General features: G+C 32.5%; 1 protein-coding gene across 1 annotated transcript in view; it reads right to left on the bottom strand.

The window, feature by feature from the left end:
• LOC145247809 (uncharacterized) overlaps window positions 1–23,859 on the bottom strand; it is a 1,402,654-nt gene that overhangs the window by 800,523 nt on the left and 578,272 nt on the right. The gene's annotated exons all lie outside the window — the stretch shown is intronic.

Below are 23,859 nucleotides of genomic sequence, written 5' to 3'. Positions count from 1 at the left end.
TTTAACAGATTCTTCACAACAACAAAAGAAGATAATTTGCCAATTTGCGCGAGATTAGCCGCAACGTAGATAGACTTGTTTTGCTTTTAAAGCCTGGCTGAACGCTCGGCGTCCTGCTTCGAAATACGATTTACGCTTTTGATTAGATCAAACAAGTACTGATATATGAAAGAAACAGATGAATATCGATCTACAAAAACAAGGGAAATGTGCTGTCTTGCTCAATTCTCGAATACTAACGTCTATTATAATAAAGAGTTTTAAATCAAGCATAGTTTTTCAAAATATATCCTCTGTTTTACAATTTATTCTTCCAATATATTTTCTCACCTTGGGTCAAATAGTTTCGGCCGACATAACATTCGACCTTCTTGAAATGGGGATGTTCCTGTCGAACTAAGGATATAGAAAAGGTGGTCATTAGATATTACGTCTAGATTTCCCTGTTCGACAGAAATATTCAGGAGTTAGAGAGGTTACAATGTCAAAGTTTGCACAAGCTATAAAGAGGGGAGATCGTTAAAAGATAAGAACATTTATCGAGATTATCCAAATGATACAAAACTTTAGATTTGTATTTATAATTGTTTAGAGTATTTATATTATTGGTTAGGGGTGTGTACTGAGCAAAAGAAAAAATGGTAGTAGGCAGGCAGGCTCGAACCCATAAAGCGAAAGAGAAGAACAATGTGAAAGATTGGCTATTGCATCCATCGCGAAACCATGTCGAATATATGACTATTTACGCTTAATATTTTTTTATAAATTATTATTTATAATTTATTGTGTTATTTGATATATGTCTATATATATATATATATATATATATATATATATATATATATATATATATATATATCTCCATATATATATATCCATATATATAAATCAAATAAAGACGTGTTACATGTAACACTTTAAAGCCAAATAACAACGCGAATTTCTTTTTTTCTTAAGCCCTTATTCTTCGTCATATGTTGAATGGAAGAATTTTCAGTTAAGTCAACTTGATGTTTGCTGTGTTTTTTCTGTAGCCAGATAATTACGCGTGGTCGCGAGTGATTTGAAAGTATCGTTGAACGTCAAAATAAGGGCTAGTCAACCGATGGCTTCCGAAAATATATGCGAAAAAAGCGACCGCTCCATGTAGACAACTGTCCCGTTGAGAGTGAAATAATAAATGTTTCTGGCGAATTTTTCGATATTTGTCGTCCGAAAATTCGAGGTTAAAAACGATACCGGTTTTGTTTCATTCCGACTTGTCTGTTAAAAGTTTAAGGCAGCAATACATACACACATACATACATACATACATTTTAACAGATGGATGAAATGTATCTTATAGACTAGCATGGGTGTCCGGTGTTGCCCGGGTCTTTGGAGGTTTTAAAAAAGTGGCAGTAGGCCAGCAGTCCCGAACTCGTGACGCGAAGGCGGAAAAAGAGAATAAAAGAAAACTTGAGTCTTACCAATACTCCATGACGCGACCTGATGTGTTAAGCGATCAAATTGAACGTAGTCAATCAAAAAGATGACTTACGCGAATGGTGTTACTTTGTACCGTCTCGAAAACGTCGTTTTAATGTGGGGAAAGATAAGCTTCTCCCCCAAAAGGGAGCAATCTGACAGTGTCCAAATAAATAGTAACTATCTACATTCCCCTAAATTGACCAATGACGAATTGCAGAAAATATTCGACATGTTCAGAAGTCCAGGCGCCACAAGTTGGATTATTTATACGAAAAAACCCACAGAAACTAGAAAAGAATAAATGTTTAAAAAACTCGATAAAAAAGATAGAGACGATGTCCGCTTGCGAATCTGAGATATTACAATCTAGGAAGTATAAGAAAATGTCTTCCAAATCAAACCGACGCGTGAACCCTCACACAAAAAGTCTTCGTGGATATGTACAAACGTCTGACCTGATTTTGCCTTTTATATATTATAATGGCCTGGGTGCGCGTTGAACAAAAACAAGTGATAGTAGGCAGGCTCGAACCCATGCCGCGAAAGAGGGACAAGAACGTGAAAACAAAACGTGACGCATTTGCCGTTGCGTCCATCTCTAAACCGGGAGTTGCGAATGGTTTAGATTAATCGGAAAGAGTGGATGACTTTCGAAAACAACGGAGAAAAAAGCGACCCCTTCCTGTAGAAAAGTGCATAGTTGACGATAAAGGAATTCATTATTTTTCGATATTTGTCGTCCACAGGGTCGGCTTCAAAAGGCTACCGAGCTAGAAAAAATCCGTGACCGCTGTCGAAATTTGTAAACAAACGTTCAAATATGCATGCATATATACATACATGATGATTTCAACGTCTTGTCAGGCGAGTGCCACTCCCTCAGACACTTAACGTCCATGAGCCCAAAAATGACTTTTTTAGTCCTACCGGTGAATTCACACGCTCAAGCAGGCATGCCACTGAAGACAGTCATTGAGGTCAATTATTACATGCTTCCAGCATTTCAAGCCTCCACACGTAAGTTTCCCCATCACCACAGGGCCATTTTTATAAACAAATTCCTGAGGGAGTATCTATACACAGATGATGTTACAGAGTCTTAGCTTTGTACGACAGTTAAGTCTCTCTCTCGGTTTAAAATGTTGAGATCCAGCAACAAGCAAGAGCAAGATATCCAGCAACAAGTTAAACTACAGATCACCTTAATGCGGATACTGGTCTCCCGCTTTATGGTTTTTTAAATCAGAGATTTACTTCTCCTAGAAAGGTTGCCTTCACCACGGCTTACGAGAGCCCTTCCCTACCCCAACACACACATACACACAAATACACACATTGCTAGTTGGCCGTTGACCCCGAAAAAGGATTCATTCGCTCCTTGGGAGGTCTTGTTTTTAATCCTTCGGGGAGACTAGCCACTCTCCTCACCAAACAAGTTTGGTGGGGGAACCAGTTTAGTCGCCGGTGACCCGACCATGAGGCTGGTAGTACTTGGTTACATGGGACTAGTAACTGTGTTACCACCGTGTTTTGTTTTCCTTTTAGCCTTTTTAACAGTGTTATAACACATTTAAATAGTTTTATCTGTTTTGCGGCACGAATAGCTCTGATAAAAACAGTGGTTTTGAAAGCTTTGGAAAAAATAATTAGATGGTTTTTGGAAATAAGACATGAATTTCAATGTTGTACAAACACAGAATAGTACAATAAACCAGCCAAGGAAAGTAACATGCATACAAGACTTTTTTTCAGGAAAGTCGTATTGGTCGTCAGACAATATGCATTTGATTAAATCGATTTAAATCCTAATATTCCATGTTGTTTGCTTATTGTTTTCTCCCCAGCTGGGCTACCCTCTCCCTTTCTGGCGTAAGACAAGACTTCGCAGCATTACGGATGATGTTTTAATTTTAACCGATAAATTCTCATCATGCTTGCATGGTTTCACTTTCTCAATAAACATATAAAGTAATAATATAACTATGTGGTCAATAAACTTTTTATTCAGAATAACTTTAAAAAATCTGATGTAACTTTTCGATATATATATATATATATTTATATATATAAATATATATATGTATATGTGTATATATATAACTATATATATAACTATATATATACATAACTATATGTATATAACTATATATATAACTATATATAAATATATACATATATAACTATATATAACTATATATATAAATATATATACATATATAACTATATATATAACTATATATATAACTATATATATAACTCTATATATACCTATATATACCTATATATATAACTATATATATATATATAACTATATATATATATAACTATATAACTATATATATATATATCTATATAACTATATATATATCTATATAACTATATATAACTATATATATATAACTACCTATATATAACTATATATATATAACTATATATATATATAACTATATATATATAACTATATATATATAACTATATATATATATCTATATATATAACTATATATATAACTATATATATATAACTATATATATAACTATATATATAACTATATATATATATAACTATATATATATATAACTATATATATAACTATATATAACTCCATATATATATAACTATATATATAACTATATATATATATAACTCTATATATATATAACTATATATATATATAACTATATATATAACTATATATAACTATATATAACTATAACTATATATATATATATATATATATATATATATATATATATATATATATATATATATATATATACTTAGATCAATAACGGGCATCCCTCAAATGAAAGTAGATTTTTGTTTTTCAAAAAATGTCAATTAATAAGAAAACATAATTAATGATTGGAAAAAAAGAAAAAAAAAACTTTAAATAAGTTTCATAGAAAATTAAAAATATTGACTGTACAGACAAATTATTTTGGAACGAAGTTTAACTTAAAGTTTGATTTTTTTTTTAATTAACTTGACATGTTTTAATAACTTTCAAATGCGAAAATATCTATTATCGGAGATAATCAAAAACATTTTCTTACGTCAATAAACTATGTATATATCTTACTTTTCTGATCCTATCCGGAATAAGCAATAGAATATGTTATGGTTTAAAAAAGATATACATAAATTTTAATTAATGATAAAAGATAATTAATGTTTTGAAAAAATAAAATAAAGATTAGTTATTAAGAACATTATAAATATTGAAAATAGAGACTAATTATTTTGAAACTAAGTAAAGCTTCAACATGTTATTATCTTTTGAGTTTTTAGTCGCGTGCCAGCGACTCTTTAAGTCACTCCGTCGCTCCGTGGGACGGTCTTTACGTAACACTTTTGTGCTTAGCCTTTTTTGTCAAGATCAAAGGTCTGTTGTTAATAGGTGCTGTTTTCAGCTTTTTAAGCTTTTCTTGGCCTATTAGCCAAGATCAAAGTGTATTATCTGTCCGGCAGATACTGCAAGCAAAGACCATATGTGGTGGCAACCCCACATATAAGACCTTGGTCAATGTAGGGGAAACCCTTCATACCAATTGCCACTATCCAGCTCCCCTACTCCCGGGGAGATAGTTCCTATTTCCCCTTCACTCCTCACATTAAAAATCGGCCTTGTGTCTAATTTGCTCAGTGGGGGAGCACAGGAATACCCTTTTCTTGGCCTTTTGACCAATATCAAAGTGTAGTATCTGATCTTACTACATGCTGTTCTCATGTTTGTAACTTTGTGATATAAAGTGGGGGATCACTTTTCTGTATTTATTTAATGTAAGATGATCACCCACTTTACAACCGGTCAGTCTCAAAGCCATTCAAGTCATTCTCCAGATCATTCAAGTTGTTTTTGAAGGATTCCAGTTATTTTCAAGCATTCAAGTCATTCTTAAGGTCATTCAGTTCACTTTTAAGTTCATTCAAGTTATTCATTTTAGTAATTTCAGCCCAATGTTTGGTCATTTTAGTTTATCTTTAAGAATTTCATGTCAATCCTACATTCACGCATTCATTTATTACACGAGAGCACGCGACTAATTGCTATCGGTCTTGTTAAAATTAAAATCACAATTTTTTTAATTACTTTCAATTGCTAAACTATCCATTATCAGATACAAATTAAAAGTATTTTCTTTTTTTTTCTTTTTCAAGTCAATAAAATATGCTGATATTTTAATTATCTGATTCTATTCGAAGTAAACAATAAATATGTCATAGTTTACTAAAAGACATGGATAAACTTGTAAAAAATGTTTGCATTTTAATAAGGGTTCAGGGATGTTTCGAAAAGTTTTTTTTTCTAATCCGCATTACACTAAAGTGAATGCAAGCCTAAAAAGTAGTTCAAAGTAAGTATATTTATTACACTACAGCATTGATTAGATAAAGAACTTCAATATAACAACACAAAACAGGGACATTCAATGCGTGACAAATAATTTCCATCACAAGGATTTGTGAAAGTTAAATATTCGTAATTAATTAGAAAACGTAAAGTTTAACAAATTGGTCGATTATTAATACAAGATTTGTATGTCAATATGGTTTCCACAACATTTGTCTGTTTATTCAAAATTAATTACAGATTACACTAAATGCACTCAATAGGCGCATAGATTTCCGGCAGTTCAGCAATCTGTGGCGACATCGAATATTTGACCACCAGAGATGATGAAATTTACTTTTCGGTTATTTCGCCTTTTATTTTACATCTTTTATAAACCGTTTGTTTTGTTGCTGACAGCGTTTCATGGAGATTGCCCTATTCGCACGTAGTCACCTTCGCTCGAAAGCTATCGCCATCTAATAAAATTATATTTGATAGAAATATATTTGACCAGGCACTGGCGGAGCTACTGTTAATCTATTGTCTGAATTCGTTTGATGCTGCATCGACGATCCGACAGTTATGTCTATTTTGGATATGAAAAGCTGGGTAATCGCCCAATCACACGCTGCGTACACATGACAACGATCTGTACAACGTGATATATTGAATTATCCCTTACGTATAAATTCACTTTCATTCATGTGTCTACTTTGTTTATTTCTTCTTAGATGAGAGTTAAATCTAACAGAAAAATATATTTCTTAAAGTCGCGTCACGCTACGAAAACAATATCTTTATTGAACGTCTGCGAATTTTTGAGAAACATGGATCCGTTATAATATTATTTGGATTTGGTGGATTGATGTTATCATTGTGGGTGTCATTTTCACACGGCTCGGTTAAATCAACCCCCGAGTTTGTAGACTGAAAATTGACAGAATAGTTTTGTAGGGAATTGTACACATAAAGACACACGCGCACACTCACAGACACTTTCACTTTTGTTGATATACTAGCAGTTCAGTCAGCCTTTGCTCGGGCGCTATGTACTGTTCATAACTTGCCTTAAGTGTGAATACACTTTCAGTAAGATTTAAAATTTTTAGGCCAAAACTTGTCTGACCAATTTATTATTTTGGTCTCAAATCAAAATAAAATTTAACTCATGTTCAAGTTACCTACATCTTAAATTTCAAGTGTTTAGACCCAAAAACGACCGAGAAATTTGGTAGAAGACATGATTGAAGCAAGCAAGATATAACTAATTAACTATCCATAAACTTTAAAGATTATGTACGAGGGGTGTGCAATAAGTAATGCCCCTGGCCCACTTCCCATAGCAGTAGAGCAACGAAACTTGCCACAGTTATTAGTCTTTCTCTACATAGGAACCACCCAGAGTTATGCATTTCTCCCATCGTTTGATGCAGCTCGCGAGACCGTTTTTGTAGAACACCCTAGGCTGGTCCTCCAACCACGACGTGACTTCAGAAATCAAGGCTGCATCGTCTGGGAAACACTTTCCTTTCAAAGTTCATGGCTGGGAAGAGGTGAAGGTCAGAGGGTGCAAGGTCAGGAGCATAGGAAGGATGGCGGAGGATTTTATAACCACACGCCCGTGCTTCTGATCTGGCGACATGCGAGTTGTGGACCGCGGCGTTGTCCTGCATGAGGAGGGTATCTTTGCTAATCTTGTCCCGCCTATTGATTTTGATAACTTCCCTTAATTTCCTCAAAAGTGAAGCATAATAGGCTCCTGTAATGGTGGTACACTTTGCAAGCAAATTTGTCATCACTACTCCGTCCGGGTCCCAGAAGACTGTGAGCATGACCTTGCCAGCGGAGGGCTGCACCCTTGCCTTCTTTGGAGGTAATGGGTACAAGTGCTTCCACAGAATTGACTGGTATTTGGTCTATGGATCATAGTGATTGACCCAAATTTCATCCTGTATAATCAGTCTTTTGAAAAACTTTAACTCCTCTTCTTGGCACATCTCCAAATTCATTCTCGACACCTCATATGCAAATAGTCATGAATGATAGTTTCCACAGACCCTGTACTAATCTTGACATCTTGGGCGATTTGGCTAATAGCAATGTGCCGATCTTCCAAAATGGCAGCCTCAACTTGACGGACAGATGCCTCATCAATGGCAGAAGGGGGGACCAGGTCTGGGGGCTGTTTCCACAGACTTTCGGCCATGTTGTACTTCACGATGCAAAAGTTTTACAAGGTCATATGATGGGGCATCATCACCATACGTTTCTTTCATTTTATCAAAAGTCTTCGATGCAGTACATCGAACCCCACTTTGGGACAGGCATTATCTTCTGTCGATGCAATTGCTCGATTCCATCTAATTCTGGGGTCTAGCTTTATCATGATAAAAGTATATGTGAACAGGTATTTATATACATCTCTATCTATAATTTCCTCTTAATGTCTTTTTATATATATATATATATATATATATATATATATAAATATATATATATATATATATATATATATATATATATATATATATATATATTGGTGTTTTGTTTAATATAGATTCTCAAACTATCTTGCTAATCTGAAACCTCTTTCTTTAGGATGTATTTACAGTGCGTTTTCCACTTCAACAAAGGCCTTAATATATTGTGAATGCCACTACAGTTGTAGGGAATTTAAATTCTCACACAGCACGTAAACGTCTTGAATCTTCTTTCGATTTATTTATCGGTACGTAAACTTTTCTCGCTTTTGTTCTCAAGCCAATTAAATCTAGTACGTGCCGCTTTCCCCGCGAGATATTTGTCCTATCTCTTTTACAAAGCTAACTGCGTAGTTTACGTGGATTTTTTTTTTACTTTGAATCACCTGTGTTCAACTTCCTTTCTATTGTAATGCTTCTTTCACACGATTTCCAAACGGAATCTCTAACAAAAGTGCTTCCAACTATAAAACAGAACTTGCTTTGTTCGACGACTATATTAGTCAAATCGACACGACCGACATGAAACCCGAGGTCTTAGTTGAAGCTATCTCCTGCAGCTATTTTACGTGTCAATGGAAAAAGCTACTCAAGCTGTTTCGGGTCAACCATATATATATATATATATATAAATATATATATATATAAATATATATATATATATGTCTGTTTATAAAAAAATAATAAGTTTCTGGTACTAGTGCACTTATTGATCCCTGCTGAAATAATAACGTTATTATTTAAAAAAACATTCTTAACATGAGAAGGGGAGGGTGTTTTGTACCTATGATATACTTAAAACTTACAATTGAATAAAAAATAATATCATAAAAGTTTAGTTAAACTTGGAAATACGATTTAAAAAATAGCGCGGATTAGTAAGTGCACTAGCACCAAGTTTTTAATATCAAGGCCAGGACATTATTTTATATATATATATATATATATATATATATATATATATATATATATATATATATATATATATACTTTTTTTTTACTATAATAATAAAATACCTACAGACACAAGTGTTTCATCCCTTCGGGAATCCTCAGTGCAGGATGCCGTGTTCAACACCAGTCGACGAATTCGAGCACGGCAACACGAGCCACCTCTCGCGCGATTAGCGAAGACTGTATCCGATCGGCTCATATTAACCGCGTGAAATAACATTGAATTTAAACATCTTAATTTTAAATGTTCTGTAGGTTAAAACAGTTATCTAATCGTTATACGATGATCTATGCATAAGAGCCAAATTGATCGACTTTATTCAACTGAAAGTGCTCAACGATAAGAAACGAGTTTGTTAAAGGGGCTGCATAATTATGTTTCTAACTATAATAATTAAATACCTACAGACATTAGTTCTCCATCCCTTCGGGAATCCTAAGCGCAAGATTTGAATATATATATATATATATATATATATATATATATATATATATATATATATATATATATATATATTAGAGTAGGTTCGTTTTGGAACTGTAAAAATAATTCGAAGAAAGTTTCAAAACAACACTATAAATTACTACACGCAATATGTTTTTTCATTTCTAAAACATTGTATTTATTTGAGCAATCGAATTTAAGGAGACATTAATTTGTGATGTTTGTCATCTTACCTTAAAAAATCAGTTTTATTTTTATGGACACATATAAAATTAAAACTGCTTTTTTAAACAAATAAAAATAATAAACTAAATAATTGATATTTTAAAGTTTATCATCGATTTTAATATTACGTTAAATGAAATGACTAAAACAAACAAGAATTAACCAACGCTAAATTATTTAGTTTAAAATAAAAATAACGACTTACTTAACGCCGATTTATTTATTCGATATTTTCCGGTATCGGAAGTTATTATCGTCTTTGTAAGTTTGATTTGTTTGTATTTTGAACTCTTTTAATTTACACAGGCATATATAAATATATATATATATATATATATTTAACAATTTTAATCTGTTAAACTGTTTTTTTTATATTAAGATATGATATTCAGGTTCACGTGGAAGATCGTGAATATTTAAAAGATAGGCCAGATAAAATATGACTACAGGGTATTTTCAACTTGGATCAGCAGATAGAACTGCCATAGAAATGTAATAAAAGATGGAGAGAGATTACAACAACAAAAGAGTATGGATATATCATCATCGATAGCTTCAACATCATATTTGTTTCCATTCCTACTACTCTTCTGTTTTAACCGATGAAGAAGTCAGATAGTCTTCTAAACAGCCTTACAACTTTACAAAAATTCCATAATATTCTCATTCATTATTAAGGTGTGGTATAATATCTAATCTTGGATCCAGCTTTGCCAATTCTTTGCTCTTAGATTTGAGTGCCATGGATCTAATTTTATCTAATATAGACATAAAAACACATCTATGTGGATAAATGCAAAATAGAGATAAAGCTGAGATAAAAAAGAAATATCTATGAAAAAAAAATGAAAATGTGGAGAAAGACTACTTTATCAGGAATCAAGGGATACAAAATGGAAATAAAACTCTCGAAAACGCCAAAGTATTCGAACGCCATTTTAAAATCACAAAGGAGACACCAACGCAGAGTGAATATTTGACACGTATGATTCTTTCTAATATTAGTGAAACTGGTACCGTTTATGTTGAGAATATGGCTTATGTTTTACATATATTTAAAAGTTTCAGCTCTATTAAGGTAATCAAACGCGAATACTGGACTGAAGGTCAAACGCGAATACTGGCTCTGAAGGTTGACTTGATACACTTTTGGGAAAAAAAAGAAATACATTTTTACATTATTGGTTGCTCCTTACATCAATATAAGCATCCAGTGTTCTATTTAAACACGGATATTCCCCCATAAAACTCCCTACTACATTCAGTGGTTTATTTGGTAAATAATATGCAAATGATTTCCATAATTTTCCACAAATAAGATTTTTCAGCTGTTGGGAATCCTTTGGAGTTGCATTTTGAAATAAAAGATGTTGATAGCCTTAGTCGTAACCAAATACTTCTCCATGAATATACAGTTGGTATTTCTAGAGGTATAGTTAACCCAAGATATGTATCCTGGAAAATTAGTTCATTAAACCAGGTAAGACGAATAACTTTGGCCATCAGACTTATGTGTCTATGAACTCGTGCTGAATATCGACAGAATCTTTCGACCAAACTATATTATTTGATCATTTTAGTATTAATGTTTAGGCTATTTGCTAGTTTGACATATACAAGTAAAAAGTTCCACTAACGACCAATTAATGTTTATAAAATGAGTAAAAGGATTAGAAAGCAACCTATCGAGATTTAAATTATTACATTTTAAATATCCAATATAATGTCTTGGCATGACTTTCTAGAAAAGTTTTATTTTCAATGGTTAAATGTGATGAACCTGAAGTGAGCGAAAAAGGGCTAAAACTAATTTTGGCGATTAGGTAAGTTAATATTTATTCATTAAAATCTGGTTGAAGAACTTGTGCCAATTTCTTGATACATTTTATACAAATTCTATCTAATTTAAAATTAAGGCAGTAAAGATTATATTTAAAAAATAAAACTCAAATTATTTTTAATATTTTTTCAGAAGAGAAAATGACTGAAAAAAGGATGGAATACAGCGGCCGTATCTTGGCAGGAGCTGCTAAAAACAGCATATCATGCCTTGACAGAGTACAAAATAGACTTCGTGGCTTAGTGGGGGATGCCCTTTTCTCTTCCCTGCAACCTCTCTCCCATAGAAGAGACTTTGCGAGTCTATCCTTGTTTTATCGTTATTTCCATGGCGGGTGCTCGTCTGAGCTCCAATCTCTACCCCCCTCGAAAATCTTTCACGAAAAACACTCGTCTAGCTGAAACCACTGCCACAATGTTCCCCCACTCTTTATCTGTGCCTAAATCAAAACGTAGATTCCATGAACAAAGCTTCCTTCTTAGAGCTGCACGCCCATGGAACTCTGTTACGTCTGCTTGCTTCCCACCTGACTACGACCTGGATGTCTTCAAGTCCAACGTAAACAAATTCCTGATGAACCGCCACCACACTAACGTATTGTACATGCAACAACCCTTATCCCTGAGTGGCTTCCGGGCCTTGCTAAGTTGTGATCACCTTGTTAAAAAATTGACAGTGATCGATTTTAAAGCTTTACATTAGAAAAAAATAATTGATTTGTTAGTAAATTAACTTTGTTAACCGCTATTAACAATAGACATTTCTGACAAACAATTATGAAATTCATTATTAACTGGTGAAAAGCTTGACTTGCCGGATTCCCATTCGCAAGCTCAAGATGTGGAAGAAGCAGTCAAGTTGGTAACAGGAGCTTCTCAATCAGTGTATGGCTTTGAAGGAAACCACCAACACTTATTAACTAATGTTATGTGCCTTTAGTTTCTTCAAATAGCTCATATATGAATAAATTTGATTTCATAAAGTAAAAATGTATTAAACAGGTAACCGTTTTTCAATTTATGTTGTATTTTGTAATTATAACAGAAAAAAAAGATGTCAATATATTTCAACTATTACCGCGTAAGTAATAACATTTAAAAGGGTTACACTTGTAAGGTTGGGTACCTACTTATTTTTAATTTCGCTGGAACGAATTAATTGAAGTTGCAAATGACTGAATTTTGCGTTCATTACCTGAAAGAATTGATCTCTCTTGTGCAAATATTTACAGTATTAGACTTTAACAAACATCTTCTCTCAAAGACGTGCGTCAGAAGCAAAGATTCGTCACTGAATTCATGGCAAAGGTGCAGTGAGAGTGTAGACATTGTAAGGTTAAAATGTAAAAAGAAATTCAGGAGCACAAAATTTCGCCCTGTTATAATGGTGCAAATTCCGTCTTTGTAGCCTTCCGGCTTTTTGATTTAAAATGTAGTATACTTTACTTTTTGGTACGGCCTTTAAATATATGGACGTTTTGTGTGATTTCTTTACTTCTTCGTAAATTTTTCACTTTACACCGTTATGCACTTTCTCTTTTAATAACTCGCTACAATACGTTTGTCGAGGCTGTGGTAGGAACGATCAGCTATTGAAAATATACACGGAGAGTTTACAAAGTTTTTAAAAAGATTGCCATGCACGAGAATTAAAAAAAAAACCTGCTTTCTCAGATCTCTCTCTCTCTCTCTCTCTCTCTCTCTATATATATATATATATATATATATATATATATATATATATATATATGTATATGTATGTATATGTATATATATATATATATATATATATATATATATATATATATATATATGCAAAATTAACAATTAATTATGTATTTCTGGAAAGTAGGATTTTACTTTCACGCGATTTTAAGTGTAGAAAAGTGTAATTACTGCTGGTCGTGAAACTCCAATCACATCAGTTCATCTCGTTTGACTCCGTGGGCGAGAGTAACCCTGAAATTAAGCATCTTAAAGTGTATGTGAATAGTACGTCAGCAGGTCTGGAATTAGTTTGATTTCTAATGATGTATTTCCCCCATCGTAAAATCGTTTCAATTACAATCATTTTAAAACAATTATTTTTTCTTTAGACTGCTGCATACGAGGTGGAGAAAAAAAAAAGCAAATTTGCAAAAAAATTTATATTCCTTAAAAAAAAGCTGCTGAAAAAGCTCGCTATATTAACAAGGAGTTTGGTGCAGGAATGCACAATAACGTCGATGAGACTCTTGAAGATGATGAGAATATTGGTTGGGTATCAGATGTTGACAACGATTGATAAAGAGCCTTAGTCGAAAGCAATCAACTCACAACAGTTCGAGAAATTGCTTCCGAATTAGATGTAACATATACGACGATTTTCAACCACTTGAGACAGATTTAAAAGACAGAACGAATTGAATGACAGCTAAAATGTACTGAAGTAGCATGCTCTTTACTTTTACTAAAAAAAACGATCGGTTTCACTACTCTTTTTATATAATATGGTTACTTGAATTATATAAAAATATATATACTCCTTTTGTATAATATTACTACTAGAATTATATAATAAAAATATGTACTCCTTCTATATAACATGACTACTTGAATTATATAATAAAATTTATACCCCTTTTTATATAATATGACTACTTGATTTATATAATAAAAATATACTTCTTTTATATAAAATGAGCACTTGAATTATATAATAAAAGTCTCCCCTCTTTTTGTACAATATTACTACTTGAATTATATTATCAACATCTATACTCCTTCTATATAATAGAGATCAATTTACCTTCTCTTATCAGCCTTCAATTTATTTCACTTCTAATGTAACTATCGCTAGAGGTCGCATCCTTATTATGTTACTTGGCATTTTTTCTTCTCTTCTGTTGAGAAGCTTTGGGCTTCGAAATACCATGGTATAAATAATAAAGAGTTCACAATTACTCTACACCCCAATTGATGTATAACCCTATTAAATAAGCGAATACATCTCTCTCTTTCTCTTTCTCTCTCTCTCTCCGTCTCACTTTGGCTCTCTGTCTCTCTCTGTCTACCCTTCTCTCTCTCTCTCTCTTTCCCCTCTCTCTGCATATATATGCCAAAATGAACAATTAATTATTAACTTATAGAAAGTAGAATTTTATGTTTTATGTTACGCGATTTTCAGTTGAGAATATGGTAATTACTGCTGGTCTTGGGACTCAACTCAAGTAAGTCAATCTTCTTTTGACTTTAAATACTAGACTACTTCCGATATTTAGCGCAATAAATAAATGCATTTCTTAAAGTGTATGTGAATAGTATGTCAGCCGTTGTGCATAGTAAATATTTAACGAGCATTTTCTAAAAGGAAGCCATAATGTTTCGTTTAGTGTTAAATTTCACCGCTTTAACTTAAATACACGGCATACGCCTGCCTGGAGAATATTTTTCATTTTTATAAAATGTGGAAGCAGCAAAGAAACACATGAAAGCTATTCGTTTGTAAGAGTAAAATAGATGCTTAACTGCCAATAAATTTTTAATTCGCACCCTTACTGTCAATTGGAAACTGTGTGTTATTTGCTGATTCTTTCTCTCCTTTTCTTTCTCATTCTGCCTCTCATATGTTATATATATATATATATATATATATATATATATATATATATTTAGCATTTAAGTCCGACGTTGCCCGGGTGTTTGGAGGTGTATGTTGTAGCAAAAAAAAAGTGGTAGCAGGAAGGCATGCTCAAACCCGTACCACGAAGGAGGAAAAATGGGGGGAAAACGTGACGTCTTTGCTGTTACGACCACCACCAAACCGGAAGTGACGTAGGTTTAAATTAAGGCTACCCATTCGAATAGAGGGTATGGCTTTCGAAAATATCGGTGAAAAAAGCTACCGCTCCCTTTAGAATAGTGCCCAGTTGAGGATGAAGATATTAATGTTTTTACCCAATTTTTCGATATTTGTCGTCTGAAAGGTCGAGCTTGAAAAAGATTGTGATCTTGTGAAAATCTGTCGCCTTTCTTAGAAGTTTTAGCCAGACATGCAAACATACTTGAATAAATTTATATATTGATAGTGCAAATCTTCGACCCAAACCGATTAAAAAGCTTGCCCTATCTCTGAATACTCTTTATGTAAAATTTCAAATATTTAGACCAGACATTTGCTGAGTGATTTGGTAGAGATCGCAGCGGTCAATTTTTGTTTAAATTTGGCCCCTTTATGGCTACTTAGCATTTACGGTGTTGGACTCAAATCAAGTTATTAAGTTAGATCCACGTCCAAGGAACCGATATCTAAAATATTAAGTGCGTGGACCCAAAATTGGCGGAGCGGTTAGGTAGAGCTTTCAAAGGTCAAATTATGCAACTTTGACCCCTTAACAGTAAAATTTCCGGCCGAAAACCGATGACAAAGATTTTCACAAATCTCAGTACCCTGTATCTCAATTTTGAGTCTGTAGACTGGACATTTACAGAGATAGATATATAGATAGATAGGAGGTAATATATAGTAATGATTTACAAAAAAAAAAACTCATGCGCCACCACCGAGGATCGAAACCAAAACGTTCAGCTCAAGATAAATTTAGCCTCTGCTGGCAATGACTGAGCTGGAAAACTTGTTTACTGCAAGGCTAAAAATTAAAACCTAAACAGATGGCTACTAAGTTATGCATTCTTAATGCTGTCGTTCGACCTTCACCAGGCAAATTTAATTTTTGTCTTATTTTCACACTTTTGCACCAATTTTTTCCGGGCTAAAACCCAAATATAAAGTTTTGCATGGCTTCAAATACCTTATATATGAAGTCTCATATCTGTAGACCAACAACTCAAGGAGGAGTTTGTATTTACTCTAAACTTTTTACGCAAATATTATGCAAGAATAAATTATGTAGAATATATGCATGAATATAATTACACGTAATAGTTAACTAAAGATGATTATCCCATTATAAAAACGAAGCAAATAATAGGAATGCATTAAAATGAATGTTTAAAATAATATGCAAATTAGCTAGATCTTTTGTTAGTGAATGCAATTCCACAAGCCATATATCAGAAAATTGTATTTTCTTTTTAAATAAATATAACAGAGGGTTTCTAAGATGAATATCAATACACACAAAATGAAAACGAATTTATAGGAGTATATATATATATATATATATATATATATATATATATATATATATATATATATACGCGCAGATCGTCATATAATGATTAGATCAATCTCTGATTGACGTTAAAAGCATTTAATAAGAATTGAATATCTCTCGCGGTTGACGTTAGCCGAATGGTTAATGTTCTTTCTAATGAAGCAAGCCATGACTTCAGTTGCCGGGGTGCGAATCACTCGACTGGCGTTAATCGTGACTACCCTGCACTGATGATTCCAGAAAGGATGAACCACTAGTATCTGTAGGTATTTATATATATATATATATATATATATATATATATATATATATATGGGTGTGTGTGTCTGTATGTATTTAATACTATAAATATATTGTGTGCAAGTCACTGGCAGGGCTAAAATGTCATATTCAGGCACATGGATTTTAGTGATGGAGGGAGTGGCTCTCGTCTGACAAGACGTTGCAATCATCATCATACATCATATATATATATATATATATATATATATATATATATATATATGTGTGTGTGTGTGTGTGTGTGTGTGTGTGTGTGTGTGTGTGTGTGGCGGATTTGCTAAGAAAATTGTTTTGTCTATCCAACGGTGTTAGTTTGCATCGAATCCGCGTGTTGTTTTTCAACCAGGTCAATGTTGCCGTCTATTCGCAAAGATGGTGTTTCCCTTCTGGTAATTCTAGTATTTATTTATTTAAATATAGTTGCAGTGTGCACGATTTTTGGCGAACATCGCAAAGACTAGATATCCGTTTGAACCAACATGGACAATCAAAGATTCGTTATGCAAATTTTTCACCCTCGGAAGTGCTGAGTAATACGTATGGTTCTGCGATTTGCGGCCATCTTATAAATAACCATGCGTGTGCCACGAATTTCAGTGCTTACATGTTTACGATCCTTAATAGTCGCACTTTCCTTATTTGGAAATTTTAGAGACTCTTTTTATTAAGTCTTTGAGACCTTCTCTTTCAAGCAAAAAGAAAATCTTCTAGGACTTAATTTAGTCTCTATGTAATTTTTCCCCCTTTTATTTCTGTTTTTTTCCTACCCCCGCCCTATTCATGACATTTTTTTTTTTTGCTTTAAATAGTATTTTCCTCGATTTAGTTTTGATAAGCGAGGAATAAAACCTGGTAAACTAACCTTTATTTTCATTTTTTTTTTAAATTCATTATGGATAGTGGTCTGTATTTAGCCATTATAAAATTTTGTACCGCCCGGAAAATGTTTATATATATATATATATATATATATATATATATATATATATATATATATATATATATATATATATAAAGTAAATGAAGCATTGATAGTAAGGGAATACGTGGAAGTTTTAAAAGCCAAAGTAATGCTGAAAGTAACGGGCCACAAAAAGGGAAAAAGGAAAAACAAACAAACACTAGACGTAGAATGTAGAGGAATTTCGAATTATTTATTCATTTATTCCTCTTCTCATTACATAATTATTTCAGCCAAGTTATTGGTATGTACGGTGTATCTTAAGTCCGTTGGTGGTATGGGACTTTTAATTATTTCGGGAGTAAATACCACCCCTTTTACAAACCGAAAATCAGGATTTTATTCAAGATTACTCTCTTGAATAAACTTTGTAAAATGAGAAATTGATAGACATTTCTCAACTTGAACATATTTGTTTGTTTGTCTTTCCTCTTGTGGCCCGGCCCTTTCCGCGTTGCCCTTGCCTATTAACCCCCCATATATATATATATATATATATATATATATATATATATATATATATATATATATATATATACTAGCATTTCAGCCCGGCGTTGCCCAGGTGTTTGCAGGTGTATGTTGAGAAAAAAATAATAAAAATAAAAAGCGGTCAATTTTTTTAAACTTTGACCCCTATTATGTCCCCTTAACATTTATTGTTTTGGACTCAAATCAAGTTATTAAGTTATATCCATGTCCAAGGAACCTATATCTAAAATTTCAAGTGTTTAGACCCACAATTGGCGGAGGAGTTTGGTAGAATTGTCAAAGGTCAAATCGTTGAACTTTGACCCCTTGCTCGGGTGTTTGGAGGTGTATGCTGTGCAAAAAAAAGCAAAACAAAAAAACCCCCAAAAATGGTTAATTTTTTAAAACTTTTACCCCTATTATGACCCCTTAAAATGTATAGTTTCGGGCTCAAATCACTTTATTAAGTTAGATCCATGTTCAAGGAACCTATATCTAAACTTTCAAGTGTCTATACCCAAAATTGTCGGAGGAGTTTGGTAGAGTTCTTAGAGGTCAAATCGTTGAAATTTGACCCCTTAACAGCCAAATTTCTGGCTGACACCCGTCACATCGATTTTCCCAAATCTCAGTACCCGGTATTTCAAATTTCGAGTCTATAGACTAAAAATTGACAGAGTTATTGCGTAGGGAAATGTGCACAGACAGACACACACACAGACACGTTCACTTTTATATATATATATATATATATATATATATATATATATATATATATATAAACTTTATATCTTGCCAAATAAGATTTAAATTTTATCGATTTTCTTCAGTTTGTTTATAAATTCTAGTGTAGGAAATTATATCTATTTGTAGCGTAACATTATGATAAAAAACTATTCTTTTATAAAGTCGAAGGGTGGATAATAAGTGAAATAATTAACGAAAGAGACTACGAAAATGTGTTTCATTCTATAGAACGAAACACATTTTCGTAGTCTCTTTCGTTAATTATTTCACTTATTTATATTTCAAGTGCATAGTTATTTATCTACCCTTCGAATTTATAATTAAATAAAAGTCGTCAATGTAAATTCTATATCATTGTTTTATTAATGTACTTGAAGACCACATTTGTGTTTGAGCCTTTGTGATCAGCGTTCTTTGCCAAAATCTGAGGCATTTTTGAACTCCCAATATACTGATTATGTATATATTCATGCAGTTACTATGAGTCAACCGTTGTGTTTTTCTATTTCCTCAAATTACTCTTTGAAATCTGTTTTATTTATGAAAAAAAAGTCTAATCAATTCCTTGGGTTTATATAATTGTTTGGATTAATGTGACTCAGTGATTAATGAAACGGAACTTTTTATATCTATAATTCGCTAAAAACACATTCAAGTAAGAAATATCTGTTTGCATGTTATAATGTTATTCTTATCTTAAAAACTAATTTCAGATGCAAATTGAATTCGCATAATATTTGAAGGCTGCTGAAAAAAATAAAAGTTTCTAAAATATTTATTAAAATAACAAATTATTTTGAAAAATACATTTACTTATGAATAAAGATTGTTGCATATCGATGTTTTACGTATTTATATTATATGCTTATACACACACACGCACACACACACAGACATATATATATGTGTGTGTGTGTGTATATATATGCATGCAAATATATATGCATATTAGTAAAATATGCATGAGAAGGAAAACACATAGATGCATACGCATTTTATCCTCGTAGGGAATTGTCAAGCTTAATATAATGTGAAAACTCCAATGTATATATATATATATATATATATATATATATATATATATATATATATATATATATATATATGCGTGTATATGTATGTACATATATTCTTAAGCCTGACGATTCCCTTCGAGGATAAAACGCGTAAGCATCTATGTGTTTTCATTGACATATATGTTTTCTATATCTTATAAACAGGCGGTTTGAGCACTATAAAAGTAGTGGACGGATGTGTGTTTAAAATAGATATACGGCGAGGTTATTTGCGGCTATCGCTTCCATGGTTGAGTGTAGAACTGCCGACTGTCAACACGACGGTTCTAGGTTCAGTCCTAGACTTGGGAGAGGCATTCTGAGTTTTATTTGTTCACTCATCGCTTAAAGGGAGTTTTCTCAAGACAATAAAAGATAATATACTCCTAATATCATATTTTATTTCGAACATTATACATTTTTAGGGTCAACGGGTAGACTAGTACTATATAGAAAATAGCACGGGTCGTTAAATTCAAAATCACCTGTCAAAAAGTTGTAAATAAATAAAAAAAGAAATAATGACGGAGGTGCAGACAAAGTGAAAATTCGCAAATAAAAAACAAAACAAAATAATAATAATGGTGGGGAGGAGCTTCAAAGAGCCAACATCAAATCGGAGCTGTAAATCGGTGCTAAAACTGGGGGGTCGATTATGTGAATCTCAACCATTTCCTAATCTTTAAATATGTTTTTCTTACGTAAAAACTAAAACGACGTTTTATTTTGTTTTATTCGTTTTTTTTTACATGGAAGCCACTACTTATCAAGGCCCGGAGGCCACTCGGGGATAAGGGTTATTCCATGAATGGGGCAATAGTAATTGTTAGTAATAGAGATTTTATAAAGTGGATTACTTAAGGGGGCGGGTTATCAGGAATTTGTTTATGTTGGACTTGAACGAATTCCAAGTTGTGGTCAGGTGGGAAACAGACAAACGGAAGAGAGTCACACAGGCGTGCAGTTCTAAGAAAGAGGCTTTTATACATTAACTCTTTTTATTCATAATTCCATATCATAGCTGTAACGTATACTGACCAAATGGGACACGGCTAGTCAAGTTTAGTATATATACATATATATATATATATATATATATATATATATATATATATATATATATATATACGCCCCTTTTAATAACGTTTTTTTTTTTTTTACACTTTACTTATAAATGAAAAGAAATGTTCCCTCCAGCCGACGTGCGAAGATCGTGATGTTACAATAACTGGATGAACGCTTTATATAAAATGTTTATTTTGACTATATTCGCGTTGTCGTTCACGTTGGCTGGGAAGTTTGTTCCTTGCTTGCGACGGTAATTGTGACAGTCTGCATTGATGATTTCCGAAACATTAGTTACTTGTTCCCGTAGGTATTAAAATTAATTACTTGTTCCTGTATGTATGGACGGACACACACACACACACGCACACACACACACACACACACACACATATATATGTATATATATGTATTGTTGTTGTTAATTAAATGCATTAATATGTTGAGAAAACTAAATAAAATGAAGGATGGTTATTTAATGGCTATGATTAGATCTTACTGCACTTTAGGTAGAGTTTTTAAATATAAAGACTGTCCTATCGAATTTATGTAAAACTATATGGCTTACGATTCGAGACCATCAAAGACATGACCTTAGGAGAAAGGTTTTTATATACAATTAGATTATAATGTAATCAAATCGGTTGAAGGAAAGAGCTCAATAGTTTAATGCAATTTTCGAAATCAATTAGTTTAAAAGCGGTCAGATGGAATGAGCAAAAGTGTATTATTTGTATTCTTGTCACTACTCTTCCTCTATCGGTTAGTTTTTTCACAACGTTTTCGTCTTTTTAATTACCCACTTTCTTCAGCTCAACTCTTAATTTAAAGCTTTTGAATTTGCACGAAAATACAAATAAATTGAAATATTTAAATACGGATATTTAGACTGTAAAGCATTTTTTCCTATTCATTTTATAATATGATTGTCTCTATTATTTTTGAAGCTCATAAACTCGCACCACTCACACTCAGAACTGATTGTTACAAAACCCCATATACCGTCCTATCACGGCTATGAACGCTCAGTTCTAAGAAGTCCTACTACTGGCGAAATAGCATTTAGATATACAATAAACATATACAATTCTCTCTCTCTCTCTCTCTCTCTCTCTCTCTCTATATATATATATATATATATATATATATATATATATATATATATACATATATATATATATATGGCAGGTGCTCGTCTGAACTCCAATCTCTGGTCCCCCCTCGCCAATCTTTCACGAAAAATACCCGTCTAGCCGAATCCACTGTGAAAAATTTCCCCCGCTCTTCATCTGTGCCTAAATCAAAACGTGGATTCAATGAACAGAGCTTCTTTCTTAGAACTGCACGCCTGTGGAACTCTGTTCCGACTGCCTGCTTCCCACCGGACTACAAGTTGGATGTGTTAAAGTCCAATGTTTACACATTCCTAATGAACCGCCCCCTTAAGCAAACACTTCATCAAATCTCCACACTAACGTTATGTACTTGCAATAACCCTTATCCCTGAGTGGCTTCCGGGCCTTGATATGTGGTGATCACTGTATATATATATATATATATATATATATATATATTAGAAATAATATAGTTTATAGTTATAGTAATACATATCTAAACTATAGAACATAACCAGCTAACGCGTGAAATATCATAGTGATATATTGTATGGATTCCACAGTGTTGCATACATATTTATGCAATTGTAATAAAAAATCTCCATATTTAAATGATAATAGTCTTACATGAGTACCACATAAATATTTCTAAATGATAATAATGTATAAATGTTCATACATATGATATAAATATTCGACAGTGATGCGTAAATATTTCGAAGGTCGCCACTCGTAAACCTATTGGACTTATTTTTACAAGATTCACATGAACCTTAAAAAGGATAATATGGATATTGTCAAATTTTTCAGAATATTCCCCAACTTAGGCGTTAATATTTTTGATTTTATATAAATATTCGCAAATGTGGTTGCAATATTAAACTCTTTGACTTAAGAATTGCTAAGTTTGATGTAAATATTCTCGAAATTTTCATAAATAATAATAAAATTGGAAAAATATTGGCAGGTTTGAAATGAATATTCTAAGTGTTTGTCATATTTCACAATGTTTCATAAATATTTTCAACCTTGACGTATTTTTCCTAAGTGTGATGTAAATGTTGTCAAGTGTCACAAGAATATTCCCAGCATTTACAGCAATATTTCAAAGATTGACTGAAATTTTTCTAATTGTTAAAAAATAGTTTTAAACCTTACCTGAATATATTCAAGTGTTACATATTTCCAGGTTTGTCGTGAATATTCTAAGGTGTCATGAAAATAATCCCAGAGTTTTTAAAAGTATTTTCTTACATAA

This window comes from Euprymna scolopes, chromosome 26, assembly GCF_053919585.1.
Source record: "Euprymna scolopes isolate OS-2025 chromosome 26, ASM5391958v1, whole genome shotgun sequence".
NCBI lineage: Eukaryota > Metazoa > Mollusca > Cephalopoda > Sepiida > Sepiolidae > Euprymna > Euprymna scolopes.
This window is presented reverse-complemented; position numbering and strand designations above follow the sequence as displayed.